We start from the raw sequence: 20,045 nt of genomic DNA on the forward strand, positions 1-20,045 counted from the left end.
GAATCAGATTTGAGTTAAAGGTTGGATTGAGAAACGTTGGGGTTCGCATGGGATCAACCTGCAGTTGAGGGTTCAGGTTGGAGTGATGTGAAGTCTTAGTTCTGGGCACCTCCTTTTTCATGGTGTTATTTTTGCCCTATGTTTGTTTCTGAATGACTTATGGCATGTTTTGGGTGACTTTTTTCTCCTTTTACAAACCAGAACAGAACCTCAGGGAACAAGGACTCCTAAGGATTTACTAAGTAACTTTGAGGCAAATCATTAAACTGTCTCATTTTTTTCCCTTGGAAATGTAGGTTTGATCCCTCTCTGCTTCTAAAAGATTGTGTTAACCAAATGGGATCTTTAAAGTGGTTGCAAAGAAGTGATCCCCGAAAACTGGATTGAGATATTGATATTTAGAAGACATGTCTTTCCCAGTTTCTTCCTCTCAGCCTTGCACATTTTTTTGTGTGTGTGTGCCAGGGAAGAGTTGGTTTTGATTTGATACATGTCCAATTTTTAAACTTTTCTCAGTGTCAACTTTTAGTAGCCACAAATTTCATATTGTTGTGTTACATTATATTGGCTGCCATCAAGACCGAGATGGGGAAGTTAGAATTGGGAATAAATAAGGTTGGTTGATGGAGAATGTGGCAGAATGCAGTATTTTATTTCTATTTTACTGTCTTTGAGAATTCACTGAAAAATAGTGTTGTAGACAGTTGGGCCTTTTGCTTTGGTCCAGTCACTTTGGCCCTTTTTGCCAGTTGTTGGGGAAGCAGTGTGCTCGTGGACAATTTTAGCTTCTTTATTCTTAATCCTTTAGCATCTTGACTGTTCTAGCTTTTTCTTTGGGCATAATACTCTATAAACACTTTGGCCTTAGGTGAATTTGTTTAGCTTAGAAGTGTTCCTGAAGGGCTTGGCGTTTCTGAAGTCTGATGTGGATTTGCTTAAGACGGGGCAGGTTCTAACTCACACTTGATATCAGAGTAGTGTTTACCTTCGTTGGTACTGATTAGTTAGGTGATGTCAGCACAAAGGTGAAATGCAGAGGAAAGTGGAAGGTGTTGAGAACTGTGCAGTCTTCTGGTTTTACTGATGGCTTTTAAGAAGGGAAGGAACGAGTCCTGTTTCTTTTGAAGAGAAAATTCTCGGATGTTCTTTCTTGACTTCTTGGGCTCTTTGATTGAGAGAGTAACCTGGTGGACTTGAACCTGTGTTCCTATTGTTCTGAAGTAATTCTGAAAACCGTGGGCTGCTGATTCAGGCTGTTTCAGCAACCCAACCCTAGGAAGAACTGCAGGTATGAAGGGTATACAGGTGGTCCCTGACTTACCGTGGTTCGATTAAAGATTTTTCAACTTCACAGTGGTGTGTGAGTGATATGCATTCAGTGGACGATGTACTTCAAATTTTTAATTTTTTTTTTTTTTTTCCCGGTACGCGGGCCTCTCACTGTTGTGGCCTCTCCCGCTGCGGAGCACAGGCTCCGGACGCGCAGGCTCAGCGGCCACGGCTCACGGGCCCAGCCGCTCCGCGGCATGTGGGATCTTCCCGGACCGGGGCACGAACCCGCGTCCCCTGCATCGGCAGGCGGACTCTCAACCACTGCGCCACCAGGGAAGCCCCGAATTTTAAGTTTTGATCTTTCCCTGATTTGGCACCATACTCTCTTGTGATGCTGAGCAGAGGCAGACAGCCGCAGCTCCCAGTCAGCCACACCAACTGATACACTTACAACCATTCTGTGCCCATACAACCATTCTGTCTTTCACTTTCAGTACAGTATTCAGTAAATGATGTGAGATATTCAACACTTTATTATAAGATAGGCTTTGTATTAGATGATTTTGCCCCACTGTAGGCTAATGTAAGTGTTCTGAGCGCATTTAAGGTAGGCTAGGCTAAGCTATGATGTTCCGTAGGTTAGGTGTATTAAATGTCTTTTCGAATTAACAGTGTTTTCAGTTTACAATAGGTTTATCAGGATGTAACCCATCTGTACACTTATTTGGGGGTAAAAACTTGCTTAATATTTTGCTGTCATTTCAACCTACAGTGTGTCTTTTTGGTTTGCTTTTAAGGTATTGAAATAAGTTGTGGAGGCTCAGAGCTCTGGGCAGACTTTTGGTACAGCCTGCTTCTTTCACAGAATGGTTTTCCATTTTTCCTCTCCTGTCATGCGTTTCCATTGCTCTACTGGAGCCAGTCCCAAGTGGAAAACGGCAAATTGCACACTTTCTTCCTCCTTTTCAGTCTCTGGTGGACATCTTGTCTGTGTCACAGTTTGATACCACCAAATTGAAAGGATTTTTGACCGCTTCAAATGGGGAGGGTGGGCAGAAGCTGAGCTGGGTTTACTGGGCCAGAGAATGGCCTCTGTCAAAGCAAAGAATAGTTGCAGAAACACAAACCAGGACCTTGAAGCTGTGACTAACGTTTTGGCAACATGCTTCCCTTTGCCAAGTAACTTCTTTTCTTCTTGAGTGTGATTGTTGATCTCCTTCTCAAAGTAGGCTCTTGTTGCTACTGTTCTTTACACAGCTCCCGAGCAGAAGTTGGCAGAGTTCCGGTTGACTGTCTCTTGAGGGATGTGGCCCGGATTAGAGTGGATAGGGTGTTTCATGTCAAAGTGAGGTTTATTGGCAGATCCTGAGAGCTGCTCTGCAAGGAAATGGAGGCGGTACTCTTTACTGAATGTCCTTACACGCCTTTATGTTTCTCCTAAATTCAAATCTGTTACTTATTCATCTGGTGATTAAATGCAGAATCATTGCCTTTGCCTAGCTTTGAAAGTCCAAGGCATTGAGGAAGAGAGAAGGAGTGTTTCCCACTTTTTTTCCCTGCCTCACTCTCACTCCCAAGCCTTTTGAGCCTGGGGAGCCACAGGCTAAACTCACGAGCACGTCTTGGTATTATTATCGAGGGGTATTTTAAAATGCTGAATAGAACTTTATGGAGAAAAACAATGTTAGTAGGGAAAGAAGGTGATACATTTGCTAATGTCTATGTCAGTCTTAGATCTCTTAATATTTTGGCTTACCATGCCTGTGGAGGCAAATAGGTTATCAAATAGGGGAGCCAGGAATTGGCTTCTAACTTGCCATTTAGGCTTGGCAAAGTTACAACAATTTAGTATGACTACATTGAAAACTTTTTTTTTTTTTTGAAGATTGGGGGTAGAAGTTTATTTATTTATTTATTTATTTTTGCTGTGTTGGGTCTTCGTTTCTGTGCGAGGGCTTTCTCCAGTTGTGGCAAGCGGGGGCCACTCTTCATTGCGGTACGCGGGCCTCTCACTATCGCGGCCTCTCTTGTTGCTGAGCACAGGCTCCAGACGCGCAGGCTCAGCAGCCATGGCTCACGGGCCCAGTTGCTCCGCGGCATGTGGGATCCTCCCAGACCAGGGCTCGAACCCATGTCCCCTGCATTAGCAGGCAGATTCTCAACCACTGCGCCACCAGGGAAGCCCTACACTAAATACTTAATGCTACTTAGTAAGTGTCCTTTTCAGTGTGTTCTACTTAGTGAATACCCCCCTTTTAAAAAAAATATTTATCTATTTATTTGGTTGTCCCGGGTCTTAGTTGCTGCATGTGGGCTCCTTAGTTGTGGCATGCGAACTGTTAGTTGCTCCACAGCATGTGGGATCTAGTTCCCTGGCCAGGGATCGAACTCGGACCCCCTGCATTGGGAGCGCGGAGTCTTAGCCACTGCGCCACCAGGGAAGTCCCTACCCTTTTGTTTTTCAGGGGATAATTATTTGAAGATAACTGTGTCTCCATTAGGTCTTGGAATGGATTATGAAGATCATTTCTTGTAGTGTGTGACAGTGGCCCTTGTAATATTGGAGATAACCCCAAAACAAATCCTCTTCTTGGTGGCCCTGGATTCACCTTTCTCTTGTCATCGTTAGTCCAGAGTATTCTGTTCCTGATATGCAGGTTCAGAGCCAAAGCTTTTGACTCTGGTCCAGGGCTTTGATTGTGGCAACAAATATGATTATTGGAGTTGTGTTCAGCCTAGTCTCAGGTCTTTCTTTCCTGAAGCGCGTCTTGAAGTTTGGCACACCTGTATATCCAAGGAACATGTGTAGATGTCCGCCCCATTTTAATAATTGGTTTTCAAAAGACTTTTAGTTTCTTAAACTTTGTGGATTCATATTAAGCTCCATTTAGATTGAGGCCCCTGAGGGAAAGTAATTTGTTTTTAGTTGGTATTTATGATAATTCTTTGGTACAAATTCATAAACCGGCTTTCTGTGCTTATAGAAATGCTGAATCCAATAATCCCTTTTTTTTTTCCTCCCAATAATCCCTCTGACTGTGAAACATTCTCCATAAGTCCAGACTGGAACAACTGGTTGTTTAAAAAAGAAAAAAAGGCATTTTCTAAAGTGGTACAGTCTACTATGGGACAAGCTGCTGAGATTTGTAGCTAGTGAGTTTTCCTTCTTTCTACTTCTACCTTCCCTGTGCTCAGATGTAGGCAGGGTGTTTGTCATCAAAGATCCAGGTATGAGATTAATTTAAACTCTTGCTATCACTGTCTTATAGGGACAGGACTGTCTTTAACAAATATTATTTTTTTAAAAAAAGTACTTTATTTATTTATTTGGCTGCGCCAGGTCTTCATTGCAGCACACGGGATCTTCGTTACTGCGTGCGGGCTCTTTAGTTGCGGCATTCGAACTGTCGGTTGCGGCATGCTTGTTGGATCTAGTTCCCTGACCAGGGATTGAACCTGGGTCCCCTGCATTGGGAGCATGGAGTCTTAGCCACAGGACCACCAGGGAAGTCCTCACAAATATTATTCTTTTAAATAGATAATACACTCACGTGGCCCAAAATTTGAAAGGTAAACAAAACAGTATACAGTCAGTCGTCTGCCCTCCACCCTTGTCTACTCTTCATTCCAGTTTGTCTTCCCAGAGTCAGCTAATATTATCAGTTTCTTGAGATCCTTCCCAGAGATACTGTACATGTAAAGCAAATACATACATTTCTTGCTTTTTTTTTTTTTTTTTTTTTTTTGCGGAACGCGGGCCTCTCACTGTTGTGGCCTCTCCCGTTGCGGAGCACAGGCTCCGGACGCGCAGGCTCAGCGGCCATGGCTCACGGGCCGAGCCGCTCCGCGGCATGTGGGATCTTCCCGGACCGGGGCACGAACCCGTGTCCCCTGCATTGGCAGGCAGACTCTCAACCACTGCGCCACCAGGGAAGCCCCATTTCTTGCATTTTTTTTAAACGAGTGTAGCACACTGCTAATTCTGTCTGCAGTTTTTAAGAAACTTATTTTGACCGTCATTCCACATGAGCAGTAAAGAGAGTGGGCACCTGCCCTATCCTGGTAGATATTTAATGTTTCCAGTCTTTTGCTGTTACAAACTGTGCTCCAGTGAATAACTATATGTATTTGGTCCTTTGCATGTGTGACTATATCTGTAGGGTAAATTATAAATAGAATTGCTGAAGCTGCTTTTTTTGGGCCCTGTCATTCACTTATGTGACAATTTTTGAGCTCCTGCTGTGTGCCGAGTACTGTGGTAGGTGCTGGAGATACAGCAGTGAACGAAACTGACTCAGACCTTGCACTCATGCGGTTATGGTCTAGTGGGGGAAACATCCATTAAACAAATAATTAATTACTCTTGCTATAAGTGCTGTGGAGAGAGCTAATGGGAAGCCTAACCCTGGTTCATTGGGAAGGCAGGCACTCAGGGAAGGTCCCTGAGGAATTGACTTCTAAAGCTGAAACCTAAAGGATGAGGGGAGGAAATGGCATAGGTGAAGGTCCTGAGGAGGGAAAGAACTTGGCTGTTTTGAAGAATTGAAGGAAGCTCCAGTGTGTCTGGAGCTTAGGGAGTGAGAAGTAGAGAGATAGGAGGCAAGGCTTCAGAGAGTGTAAGCTCTCCAAAGATACAGATAAATGGCATAGTGAATTTTGAGCTCAACCTTTACAGTAGACACTTTTTCCTGCCACTTCTTTCCACATGTAGTAGTTGACCAGTGTTGATGCTGAAACCATCAATATCATAAAGAAGTATGATGCCTGTACAGTGGAACTTGTTTTCTAAAAACTTTCCTGGGTAAAGCCTATTCTTTTAATCTTGATTTCTTTTAGATCCTGCAAATTAAACTTGCGTGGCTGGATTAGGACTTAAAATTTTGGGCTCTCGAGAACTGGTTTGGAGATTGTTGGGGAGCAATTCTTATATGGGGGATGATGGGATTGTTAGTTTGCCAGACCTGCTTATTTAGGAAACAGAAAACCTCTTCACTTCTGGAGACTATTGACTGTTTTTTTTGGGTTTTTTGTTTGTTTGTTTGTTTGTTTGTTTGTTTTTTGCGGTACGCGGGCCTCTCACTGCTGTGGCCTCTCTCATTGCGGAGCACAGGCTCAGCGGCCATGGCCCACGGGCCCAGCCGCTCCGCGGCATGTGGGATCTTCCCAGACCGGGGCACGAACCCGTGTCCCCTGCATCAGCAGGCAGACTCTCAACCACTGCGCCACCAGGGAAGCCCTGACTGTTTTTTTTGTAAGCCTCATGGGGCTGGAGAGAGAACACAGATGTTCTTATTGTGAACTACTGAATATAATTTGTCATACCCATCATCTAGGCCATATGTCTTAACATGATGCCTACGACTTATTGGACATGCAAATGAATCAGTAGCTCAAGGGCCATTATAACTCTGAATATATGAAAACATTTTTATCTGCTATATCTGCTGTATATATATTTTTTGTTTGTTTTTTGGGTTTTTTTTTTGCTGTACGTGGGCCTCTCACTGTTGTGGCCTCTCCCGTTGCGGAGCACAGGCTCCGGACGCGCAGGCTCAGCGGCCATGGCTCACGGGCCCAGCCGCTCCGTGGCATGTAGGATCTTCCTGGACTGGGGCACGAACCCGTGTCCCCTGCATTGGCAGGCGGACTCTCAACCACTGCACCACCAGGGAAGCCCTGCTGTATATTTTATATTGGCGTTTGTTCAGGAATCACAGTACTCTTCCCCAAAGCCCAGGTGGTCCTGTTTGATTTAGTACCTTTCTTGTGTAATTGGATCAGCTTGCCCTGTTTTCATAGCTCAAAGTAGACTCTTGGTTTAGCAGACCATCACTAGTGATCAAGGAATGAAAATGTGCAAATTTTTCTAGCATTTCAGCAAGGAGCATATATGTATCTTGTGGCTTAAGGGTGTTACAGCGAGAGAAAGAGACTCTTCAGTGAAAGTCATAGCTTTGTTATAAGATTATCTGTGGTGAGTTGGGACTTAATATATTATCTTTGAAATGAGGCATGACACTTCTCCATGTTGAGTCTGGATCAACGTTTTATGGAGCATCTGCTTAAATTTTCTTTCAGGCCTTTTTTAAAAAAATTAATTTATTTTTGGCTGCGTTGGGTCTTCATTGCTGCATGCGGGCTTTCTCTAGTTGTGGCGAATGGGGGCTACTCTGTTGTTTGCAGGCTTCTCATTATGATGGCTTCTCTGGTTGCAGAGCACAGGCTCTAGGCGCGCGGGCTTCAGTAGTTGCGGCACATGGGCTCAGTAGTTGTGGTTCGCGGGCCCTAGAGCACAGGCTCAGTAGTTGTGGTGCATGGGCTTAGTTGCTCCACAGCATGTGGGATCTTCCTGGACCAGGGCTCGAACCCATGTCGCCTGCATTGGCAGGCGGATTCTTAACCACTGCGCCACCAGGGAAGCCCAGGCCTTTTCTTAATGGAGACTGTCATCACTGATTTTCCTTACTTCTGACTGTTCTGTGTATAAGCTTTCTACTTTTATATTTGGGGTGTGCAAATGAAGGAAGGCACACAGAAGTTGAGGGCTGGTACTATGAGATGGCCAACCTAGAGTGAGAAGAGCTGTTTTTTGTCGTCAGTGACTAGGTTTCAGCCTACCTGGTAACAGTCTTTTAATCTCATTAACAGTTTCTTAGAACTTCTAAAGATATTTTGACAACAGATGGTTATTTTTGTTTTTCAATTAGTTGCATTAAATTGAGGAGAAGACCTTTTAAAAAGGGGGCTAAGGTAATTGATTTTAAGATTTATCCCTCTATTTTTGTGCTTACCTTTGCAGTTAAATTTTGGTCACGAATTCTCATAGTGGCCTGGAAGTTCCTCCCATATTTGACCTGTGGTGCAGTGAGCTCTGGGGTGGTGAACATTGTTTGGTTACACTCAGGCTGTGCCAGAGATTCGGGTTGCATTAGGCAGCCTGCTTCCATTACAGTTGAGTGAGACATGGGTTATTTTGGTTTGTTTGGGATTTTCTACTCTCTTTAACTGCATTGGTAACAGATCCAGTACTGACCTCATTTTTTTTGAAATTTTGGTCAGTCTGAAGCTTGGTTTTGCTTATACGGTGTTAGATTTTTTTGATTTTTAGTAATTAATTTTTTTTTTTTTTTTTCTTTTTGCGGTATGCGGGCCTCTCACTGTTGTGGCCTCTCCCGTTGCGGAGCACAGGCTCCGGATGCGCAGGCCCAGCGGCCATGGCTCACGGGCCCAGCCGCTCCGCGGCATATGGGATCCTCCCAGACCGGGGCACGAACCCGTATCCCCTGCATCGGCAGGCGGACTCTCAACCACTGCGCCACCAGGGAGGCCCCTGATTTTTAGTAATTAAATTTAAAAAATCAATATAGTAAGAATACATCATTTAAAGAGTCAAATAGTACTATAAGTCTTACAATTTAAAAAGCTGATCCATTTCTCCTTATTTGTCCTCAATCACTTTGAATACTTCTGGTATTTTTTTCCTGATGTATATTACCTTCATGTTTCTACATAGTATACTCACACTGTTATGTCTTGGTTTTTTAATTCTTAGATATTATCTATTGAATTTCTACTGTGGACACTGAATTTTGCATTCTTATGCTGCTTTTCAATTTTGCATTCTTACGCTGCTTTTCACGCTCAACCCTTCCTGCTATCTGCCTAATAGAGATATATCACAATCTTAATTAAATCAATATTTTGTATATTTTTGTGTTATATATCAGGATTCAAATAGAAAAACCAACCATTCTTGATATTTCACAGATTACCAAATCATTGGAAGGCCAGGGGAGCATAGGTCAGGGAAAGCCACTTGCGGGGATTGTAAGAAACTGCAGCCATTAATAATCTTGGCTGCCTTAAACACCAAAGCAGGCAATTTACAGAATATTGAAAACTGCTGCAAACCACATGTCTGTCATCTGTTGGAGGCCACACACCTGCTCATTGCTCCTGGAAGGTCAGTAATAGCATCTACCTTCCTTCCATCTTCCAGATCTTGAGTGAATGAGTTGTGTCAGTGGAATTTAAACCACAGCCCCGTTGACAGGGGATTCTAGGAAAAGTAGTTCCCAGACCTCCAGCCTCCCTCCTCTCCCATGAGTCCAGAAGGGAGTAGATGTGACTGTTATCAAAAGAAGGGCTTCCGTGGTGGCGCAGTGGTTGAGAGTCCGCCTGCCGATGCAGGGGTCGCAGGTTCGTGCCCCGGTCCGGGAAGATCCCACATGCCGCAGAGCGGCTGGGCCCGTGAGCCATGGCCGCTGAGCCTGCGTGTCCGGAGCCTGTGCTCCGCAATGGGAGAGGCCACAACAGTGAGAGGCCCGCGTACTGCAAAAAAAAAAAAAAAGAAGGAAAAAAAAAAGCATCCAGTATATTGACTGTATACTATGATTATATTTCCTTCTTTATACTTTTTTTCCCTAAGTATAATAATTGCCTTTTTTCTTTCTTTTTTTTTTTTGCTTGATTTTCTGAGTGTCAATCATTAATTCGTCCCTAAACTCGGATGAAAGTTTCTCTTTTCAGTACACTCGAACACGTTAGTAGAATCTCTTCCAGAGGGTTTATGAAAAAAGGTCTATAGGAGGGGGTGCATTTTTTGAGGTCTTGCATGTCTGAATCATCTCTCTTCTCCCCTCATGCTGGTTGGTAGTGTGATTAGATATAAAATATTATGTTGGGGATCATATTTCTTTGGAAATTTTAAGCCTTTGTGGTTTTCTAACTTTCAAAAATCATATTGTGAAGTTTGATGCTATTCTGATTCTAGATTCTTTGTGTGGGATCTGTTTTTTCTCTGAGAGATTTTAGCGTCTTGTCTTTACCTGCACCCCCTGGAAGACTCTGCAGTGGAAGCGCAGAGTCTGAATCACTGGACTGCCAAGGAAGTCCCATTTAGGGTCTTGTCTTTATCCCTGGTATTCTGAAATGCAGTGATGTGCCTTGGGATGGTTATTAGAATTCATCATGCTTGGGAATTCCCTGGTGGTCCAGTGGTTAGGACTCCACGCTTCCACTGCTGGGGGCCCAGGTTTGATCCCTGGCCAGGGAACTAAGATCCCACAAGCCCAGTGGTGCGGCCAAAAAATAAAAAATCATCATGGTTGACCTTCAGTGGGTGTTTTCAGTCTGCAACTTATTTCCATCTGTCTTGGGAAGTTTTCTTGTATTAACATCTTTTATAATATATTCTCTCTCTGATAATTATTTCTCTCTTCTCTCTTTCTGGGAACCCCTTTCTGGGAATCCAGATGGTGAAACTCCTAGAATGGCCCTGTAATTTTTTTTCCCTTGTGAATTTTTTTTTTCATTCAATTTTCAGATAGCCTTAGTTTTTTCTTCCAACTCTTCTATTGTGTTTTTAATATTTGCTATCAATTAAAAATTATTTATTTATTGGCTGCGTTGGGTCTTTGTTGCTGCATGCGGGCTTTCTCTAGTTGCGGTGGCGAGTGGGGGCTACTCTTGGTTGCGGTGTCCGGGCTTCTCATTGTGGTGGCTTCTCTTGTTGTGAAGCACGGGCTCTAGGTGCACGGGCTTCAGTAGTTGTAGCACGCGGGCTCAGTAGTTGTGGCTCGCAGGCTCAGTAGTTGTGGTACGCGGGCTTAGTTGGTCCACAACATGTGGGATCTTCCCGGACCAGGGCCCAAACCCCTGTCCCTTGCATTGGCAGGTGGATTCTTAACCACTGCACCACCAGGGAAGTCCTTGCTATCAGTTTTTTTAATTTCCAGGAAATTTCTTTGGAATTTTATATATACATTTTTTTTTTTGGCTGTACGCGGGCCTCTCACTGTTGTGGCCTCTCCCGCTGCGGAGCACAGGCTCCGGACGCGCAGGCTCAGCGGCCATGGCTCACGGGCCCAGCCTCTCTGCGGCATGTGGGATCCTCCCAGACCGGGGCACGAACCCGTGTCCCCTGCATCGGCAGGCGGACTCCCAACCACTGCGCCACCAGGGAAGCCCTATACATATTTTTGCATGTTGTCAGGAATTGTGTTTTGTTTGCTTTGATTCCTGTCTTTCATGTTAGAGGTTTTCTTGAAATGTCTGATAATTCTTGGCTATCTATGTCTATTCATTTTTAAGGATGAGGCACTAAAAAGCTGAGTGTGGAGCCCTGGGTCATCAAGTGGTGGGCACCATTTTAGGGTGAATTGGCACTGGTCACTTTCCTCAGAGAGGGCTGCTCCAGTCTTCTGCCTAGAGAGTATAAGCCCAGCAGCAGGTGTTTTTGGAGCCAAGTGGGAGAAGAGAGCTGGGGATGGGGGAAGAGGTCTCATTGTTGAGTACAAGTTAGACTTTCACTTGATCCCTCTGTTTTCATTATGGCTCTGCTGCCCTTAGCTGTGACTGGTCCCTTGGTTCAAGAGGCCCTCTGGTTCAACTTCTCTCATCTTCTGCCAGGCATCATGGGGGGAGGGGACAGAGAGGATGGAAGAATCTTATTTCTTATACAGACTTTCAACCAATTCTGTTTTAGCCCCTCCTACACTCCTTTATCCAGAGGTGTTAGGTGCCTCCAATTTCTGAGCCTTTTCTGAGATTCTGTGGTAGGAACCTGCTTGCTTCTTACTGCTGCAAGCATTTAGCTTTTTCCTTTCTGTGAAGTTATTTATCACTAGTGCATCTGCTTTCCAGCTTCCAAAATTTTGTTGACATCCCTCTTTATGTTGTCTCCTTTCCCGTTTTTTTTTTTCTTTTTTGAAGTTTATGCCTTAAAAAATTCCTTTGCTTGGGCTTCCCTGGTGGCTCAGTGGTTGAGAGTCCGCCTGCCGATGCAGGGGACACGGGTTCCTGCCCCGGTCCGGGAAGATCCCACATGCCGCGCGGAGCGGCTGGGCCCGTGAGCCATGGCCGCTGAGCCTGCGCGTCCGGAGCCTGTGCTCCGCAACGGGAGAGGCCACAACAGTGAGAGGCCCGCGTACCGCAAAAAAAAAATTAAAAAAAAAATCCCTTTGCTGTAATTTTGATGGTGTTTATGTGTGATAAATGCACAGACATATTCATGTTTAACCAGCGTATTCATCACCTTTTCTTCACTGAAACCCATTCAGATAGCAGTTGATTGCTAATGCTCCTTTAGAGCACTGTTTTCCAGACTTCCCTAACACCAAGAATACTTAAGGTGCTCATTGAAAATACAGATTCCCAGATCTCTCTCCTGCAAAATTTCTGATTTTAGTAGGTCTGGATTAGGGCCCAGCTATCTTTTTTGTGTTTGATTTTTAAACAAATGCCCTAGGATGTGTCTTATCTTCAGACAAGTTTGGAAGCTCTGTTTTAGAAGGATCTTCCTAAACCATTTATTGCTATCCTAAGTTGCTTTTGTATTCCGACTATGTTTTAGTCTGTCTAGCTTTGGTCTGGATTTCTAAATTAGAATGTGTGTCCTTCATCTGATTAACTCCTCTCTTCTGTAGTTAAATGCTGGCTAATGGTAATAACTTTGGCCTTGTATGACCCCATTTTTTTAGCCAACATTTGTAAACCCACTGGTTCCTGGGATATGTGGGTGGGGAGGAAATATTAGTTATGAACATTGAGCTTCTCTGCATCATTTCACTCTCCAAATCCAGGAATCTGTTTTTTGTATTTGAAATGGAAAATTGACTCAGGCTTTAAAAACAAATATACTAATTATCTGCCTTAGATTTATGCAGCATCATTTTTGGAGATGTTAAAGCACTGTGATTTGAAGTTTGTTTTTAACTTTGACAGTATGAGCGGGCACATTCTCTCCTTTTTGTGTTGTAGATCCCTAGGCCTTGGGAGGAAAAACAGTTATCTTTTATTGTTGGTATGTAAAACACCTAGAAATGAGGTGTTTGCCGCTGCTCCTTGGTTGCTGTGAGTCGCTTGGAGATCAGGAGCTAAATAGTACCTGTCCTAGCTATGTTGTAGAGGCCAAGTGTAGTACCCTAGTACTCAGGTGTTGGAAGTCTTGCTGTTATTAGCTAAAATGCAGCCTGAGGAAGCCATGTCGGCTCTGACATAGATTTACATTCTAAGATGAACAGCTCTAGTAGAATTTTACAGGTTTCATTGAAACAGTTTAGCTGAATGAAGTCACAAAAAGTGCTACATCTAAAGTGTTATTGTCTTGGGAGTTCCCTGGTGGCTTAGTGGTTAGGATTCCAGGCTTTCACTGCCATGGCCTGGGCTCAGTCCCTGCTCGGGGAGCTGAGATCTCGCAAGCCGCACGGCCAAACAATAAAATGTTATTGTCTCATTGACTCTGAATCACTGGCTATGTTTTGAAGCACTGCAGCACTCGGAACTATCACTGATTTACTGCAGTTGACTATTTTCTATATATGTTCCCCCACCTTCCCAATACTTCAGTGCTTTCAGGATAGTAGGATTTTCTCTTTGCTTTGAGGGGTGTGGTAGGGGCCAGGGATGTTTGGTGAGGTCATTCCCTGATCTCTGTTTAGGACAATTTTCAGGTACTATGTTTACAGTTGCTCTTGCATTAGTTATCGCTAGCCGTCTTTTTAATGAAGCCGTTTTTCACAGATGTGGTTATTTGATTGCACACAAGAGTAGACTTCTCATTGATTTGTGATCATTTTAGATGAGAGGACTTGGCTGCTGGGTTGCCCTGTAACTGGGAATCATAACCTGTGGTACCTAATATTTACCACATCAAGTCGTCTATGAGTATGTAGGCTTCTGAGTTTATGTTTTTCGGGCTTTTGAAAAATAATCTGAGACAAGAGGAAAGAGTCATATTAGGGGGAAAAGCTGCATTTGGGGATGTATACTTATGCTCTTATTAGGAAAATTATATTTGAAAGGATTTCATCATATGATTTCATCATATCTTTCTTTTGCCTCTATCCTTTTCTCTTCTAGGGTTGTGTTCTGCTTGTAACAGTGAAAAATCATTGAGGTAAAGAGTAAAACATCCAGGTTTAGTTGTAGAAGTCTAGGACTTTCAGTTTGAATTATCATGGTGTGCGTGTGATTTTTTAAAAATTAGTTTACTTATTATTTATTTTTGGCTGCGTTGGGTCTTTGTCGCTGCGCGTGGGCTTTCTCTGCTTGCGGCGAGTGGGGGCCACTCTTTGTTGCGGTGCGCGGGCTTCTCATTGCGGTGGCTTCTCTTGTTGTGGAGCACGAGCTCTAGGCGCGCGGGCTTCAGTAGTTGTGGCTCGCGGGCTCGGTAGTTGTGGCACGCGGGCTCTAGAGCACAGGCTCAGTAATTGTGGCTCACAGGTCCAGTTGCTCCGCAACATGTGGGATCTTCCCGGACCAGGGCTCGAACCCGTGTGCCCTGCATTGGCAGGCGGATTCTTAACCTCTGTGCCACCAGGGAGGTCCCTTTGTGATTTTTTAAAAAATTACTTGTTGGGTCAATCAGATTTGCTGCAGAGTTGAATTTCCATGATGGAATATGCGTGCAGTTGGAAAAGTGATTTTTTTTCCCTTCATGGAGTAACCTTGGAATTTTAATTAATTCCATTTCTACATGTGATAGAAATCTGTTTCACCAGGTTTGACTGAATTGAATTTCAAGGGGGAGGGAGCACCTTTTCCATTGAGAGACGAGGGCTGTAGATTATTTTCAGACTATATAAAGCTTTTTTGTGGGGGGAAGGGTGGTAAAATATGAATAACAAGAATGTTACTCTAGTCTGTTTCCTTGTATTTTAGAGAAACCAAAAATGCTTTAGTGGAAACTCTCTGCTGTATTCTGTCCTAGAACGCGTGGAGGCGTGTTCATAGTTCAGTGTTGACATCAGTTCCTCTGTAATTATAGGAACCTGTTTGGCTCCTGCTGGTCGTTAGTCTCCTGCAGTGGCAAGCGAATACTCTTAGGCAGTAGCCCCTGGCTGTTCTCCCATGTGGGGTTCTGTGACTTAGGAACTGGATGCCATTATGCCACTGTGGTAACGAGCCCCTCCTTCCCCATACTGTGCTGCTTTTCAGGAGCAAGGTTGATGGGCAGGTGGACAGGTAGGCAGACTGCCATCAGGGGACTTTTAACCCTGGAAGGCTTCCAGTTAGCACCTAGGTCCCTAGCTGTACTCAAGCCAACGAGAGATGAGGTACAGTCTGTGGGATTAGTGAACGAGATAACTGATGGAACTTGTTTACTTTGGGTGTGAAGCTGTTGGTTTGTTTAGACTTCTTTGGTATAATAGGCATATTGGATGGAGAAGGATACTACTTTTGGGTTTGGAGGATGGCCTACAGAGGCCTCAGATTTCATCTCCTCTCACTCTTCACCTCACCCTGTTCTAGTTACTCTGGCTTTTTCACTAGTTCTCTAACATATCAAGCTCATTACTACCTCAGGGTTTTTTTTCCCTTTGATGTTTGTGAATTCTTTTTGGAATGCTCTTTCCCCAGATGTTTCTAGGGCTTGACTGTTCATGCAGAGACTTCTTTGGAGAGCCAGCCCCCAGCCCCCAGACCTCTCCTCATCTAAGAGAACACTATACCCTACTCCTGCACTCTCCCTTTATGATTCTCTTTTTTTCATTCTTTTTGTCAGTAATGGAAATGTTGAGGTTATATTTGTTTCCTTGTTTATCTTTTCCTCTAGAATATAGGCCCGAAGATTGTAAAAAATTGTCTAGTACAGCCTCTAGAACAGGGTTTATCAACCTCAGCATTATTGACATTTTTGGACGGGAAAACTCTTTGTTGTGGGAGGTTGCCCTGTGCACTGTAGAGTGTTTAGCAGCATGCTTGTTTTCTGTCTCCTAGATGCCAGCAGCACCTCCTAGTCATGACAGTCAAAAATGTCTCCAGACATTGCCAGCTGTCTCCTGGGGGACAAAATCACCCCGCTTGGGAACCATTGTTATAGAACAATGCCTTGGCACCTAGTGGGTGCTCAGTAAATGTTTATTATATGACAGATGGATTAATGAATGAATAAATTCAGCAAGTTAAGCAAGTTAAGATTTTTTGGAACACTGAACTACACATGTGTATATAGCCTTGTGTTTCTTCCTTACCTCTTTTCTTGTCTTTTCCATTTCTGGCACATTGATCCATCCTTCACTGCTTTTTTCCTTCAACTCAGACTTGCTTGCTCTTTCAGACAATGCTACTTTTAAATTCGGTTCGGTTCAACAAGTGACAGATGAGCCCCTACTCTGTGCTGTAAAATAATAGGAAAGAGCTATAGAAGGATACGGTGCTGTCTGTGCTTAAGAGCTCATTGGGTAAAATGGACACAGATACATGAAATGGTCCTCTAAAGTTTCTTAGTTCAGGGTAATGTCTAAACTGGTACCAGGGCCATTATAGGGTTCTTTGAGGAATAGTTGTTAAATGAAACGCTTATCAGAATGGGGTGATTGCTGTTGAATTTCGAATCCAGTTTTAACAAAAACCTACCCATTCAGGGAATTCCTTGGTGGTCCAGTGGTTAGGACTCTGCACTCTCACTGCCAAGGGCCCAGCTTCGATCCCTGGTTGGGGAACTAAGATCCTGCATGCCGCACGGTGTGGCCAAAAAAAACCTACCTAATCATTTTCTACTTATTTTCATTGTTGCAGTTACCCTTGGTTTCTTGCTATTGATTCTGTGAGTAACATGGTTGAGAAATATGAAAAATGGGCTTGCTCATTTTACACTTGTTTGATGGGAATGTTTCTAGGGTTGGTTATTTTGGTAGTGAACAGCTGATTCATCAATGGTTCTTTTTTTTTAATATCCGTAAAACCTTTTTAAAAAATTATTTATTTACTTATTTATATTTATTTTGGCTGCGCCGGGTCTTAGTTGCAGCACATGGGATCTTCGTTGTGGCATGTGGACTTCTTTAGTTGTGGCATTTGGACTTATGAGTTGCGGCATGTGGACTCCTAGTTGCGGCATGCATATGGGATGTAGTTCCCCGACCAGGGATTGAACCCAGGCCCCCTGCATTGGGAGCTTGGAGTCTTACCCACTGGACCACCAGGGAAGTCCCATCAGTGAGTTTTTAAACGTCCTTGCTTGGAAAATCTTGCCACCTCTATCCACCTGGTATGAAAATTCACCAAACAAAAACCCCATTGTCTGTTATGTGACTTTTCTTTGTCCTAGAGCAACTGGTTTTTCTCTTTCTGCTGACTATTTATGTTCCATTTCTCATACTGTTAGAGAGGTGTTTTGTTTTGTTTGTTTGTTTGTTTTTTGAACTATGGGGTCAGAAGAATTCCATTGGGGGAACATTTGGAACCTTTTCCTCTTGAAGACACAACTGTCTTCTCTTTAGATGATCTGGAGACAGAGTAAGTAGACAGAGCTAAATGCTCCTGCAGTGAGAATCTTGAAACGTCTCTTTTAACTGTCTCTCTGGTTCTTTATATTACGAAGGGGTTTAATATGATATTAAAGAATTGAACATGTATTTAACAAAGGAGAGAGAGTTTTCTTGTTGACATCCCAAATGCCTATCCATATGACTGAGTCTTGTAAGATAGAACTAAGGCCCTTGAGACTTTGCTGAGGGAGACGGCCTACTTAAAAATGTTCAAGGTCAGGGTTTTTTTTTTTGTTTTTTTTTCCCCCTGTGGGATTTTGTTGGGTACTTTGGTACAAAAACTGTAATTTACTCTGTAATCAAAGCTGAGATCAAAGGAGAGTGCTGTTACCTGAGGTCACTCAGCATGAAAGTGGATGTCATTAAGATTTAGATTTAAAATAAAAATTTTTTTCTTTGTAAAATAACTTGGTATTGAAACCTGAGTTTTATAACAGCAGAATACCATTTGAGTGAAGCTCTCAAATTGTAATGGTAAGTGGAATACCTCTTAGATCTTTCAAAATATATGATAAAAAGCAACAACTAAATTGGATGCTTCATTTATCAAATGTAAAAGGAAGTCGTTTCTGTCTTTGTCCTCAGGAGGTTTCCTGCTCCTAAAGTGTAGGAATATTTGAAAATTGAATAGAAAAATAGGTTTTGTCTTCTGAGGAATAGAAGAAAGCACTTTTTAAAAGTGCATTGCTTGAGTTTTATGGAGACTTATCTCTGAATTCCGTGATAAATTTGACATTAAGAAGACTTGAAATAATGCTCTCTGATCTTTATTTCAGAGAAACTGACTCCTGAGGATGTGAAAAGCTATCATGGTTTTTAAGTGGAAAGGCTTAAGAAGGGAATGAGAATTTCTCTGAAAATCAGGGACTCTGAAGAACGCAGATGGTGAGGTTTGTAGTTCTAATTTAATAGATCAGAAAGGAAAGACTTAATTCCATGATGAACCCTCTTTTTTCCTTTTTTTAGTTTAATCTCAGGTTTAACTTCAGGGATGTTAGATTCTTTTTTTTAAAAATAAATTTATTTATTTTATTTATTTTTATTTTTGGCTGCGTTGGGTCTTCGTTGCTGCGCATGGGCTTCTTCTAGTTGCGGCGATCGGGGGCTACTCTTCATTGCTGTGCGCGGGCTTCTCATTGCGGTGGCTTCTCTTGTTGCAGAGCATGGGCTCTAGGTGCGTGGGCTTCAGTGGTTGTGGCACGTGGGCTCAGTAGTTGTGGCACACGGGCTTAGTTGCTCTGCGGCATGTGGGATCTTCCCAGACCTGTGTCCCCTGCACTGGCGGGTGGATCCTTAACTACTGCACCACCAGGGAAGCCCACTTCATTTGTTCTTCACCGAAAGCAGTTCTCAAAGCAGACCCTCTGCATTGGGTTAGTGCCTGTAGTACCGATCCTGAATTGGTTTGAATAAAGCTTCTTTTAGGGAATCTTCAGGGCAAGGAAAGTTGTGTTAATTTAAATAAATTGGTTTGCCCTTGGAAAATATACAGAGAGATCTGTTTGTATTCCATCACTAAGATAGGAATTTGGAGTGGGTTAAGTTTTCAGTTAGGAAAAATAGTAGAAAATTGCTAAACCCAACCAACTTGCAGGGGAGATTTTTTTCATAGTGATTGGTGGAATAGAAAGGGATCCGGAGACCAGAGTTTGAGTCCTAACTCTGCAGTTTACTCCTGAGTGATCTGGGGGGTCACGCTTAGCTCAGTCAGTCTGCCTCTCTCCCTAGTGTGCATACACGTAACCCCACTCCTCGAGCTTCAGAGTCCTCACCTGTAAAATGGGAGTGAGAATACTCTACTGTAGTGTATCATTGTTTGCTCAGTGTCCCTGGTAGGAGGGTGTCATGCCTGCAGTCTTTGTGGAGACAGAAGAAAAGTTGAGAGCCACTGCTGGTAGTCAACCATGGTGCTGGTAGTGATTTTTTTTTTTTTTTTTGGTACGCGGGCCTCTCACTGTTGTGGCCTCTCCCGTTGCGGAGCACAGGCTCCGGACACGCAGGCCCAGTGGCCATGGCTCACGGGCCCAGCCGCTCCGCGGCATGTGGGATCTTCCCGGACCTGGGCACGAACCCGTGTCCCCTGCATCGGCAGGCGGACTCTGAACCACTGCGCCACCAGAGAAGCCCCTGAGCCTATTTTAAGAAGGCATCTTTAACTGCATAATGTATTAGTGGTCTTCTGCAGTGGGTGACTTTAAAAAAAGATTTGCCTTGCTGGAGAACTACTGCTTTGCCTAATAAATGACTCTAACTGTCAGACTTATGTTTGTCCCTTTAGGTCATTTCTTACTCCGTAGCATGTAGATTGGGTCAACTGTGGATCTGGAAAGAACTAGGGACTTGTCTGAATCCCTTTTCCGGGTCATTCTAGGAGACCATTTCAACTGTGGCAATGGCCAAAGTAGGTAGAACTGGAAACCCAGAAAAGGTGGGAACTGAAGTGACTGGAATTAGTTGAAAATGTTTGTTTCTGAATAAACTACTATTTTCCTTATTCTT

At 43.5% G+C, this 20,045-nt stretch overlaps 1 protein-coding gene across 1 annotated transcript in view; it reads left to right on the forward strand.

Annotated features, from left to right (window-relative positions):
• Nucleotides 1-20,045, forward strand: part of WIPF2 (WAS/WASL interacting protein family member 2) — a 40,726-nt gene that overhangs the window by 683 nt on the left and 19,998 nt on the right. The window lies entirely within an intron of this gene.

The sequence above is a fragment of the Mesoplodon mirus genome (assembly GCF_964341445.2).
Source record: "Mesoplodon mirus genome assembly, chromosome: 18".
Classification (NCBI taxonomy): Eukaryota; Metazoa; Chordata; class Mammalia; order Artiodactyla; family Ziphiidae; genus Mesoplodon; species Mesoplodon mirus.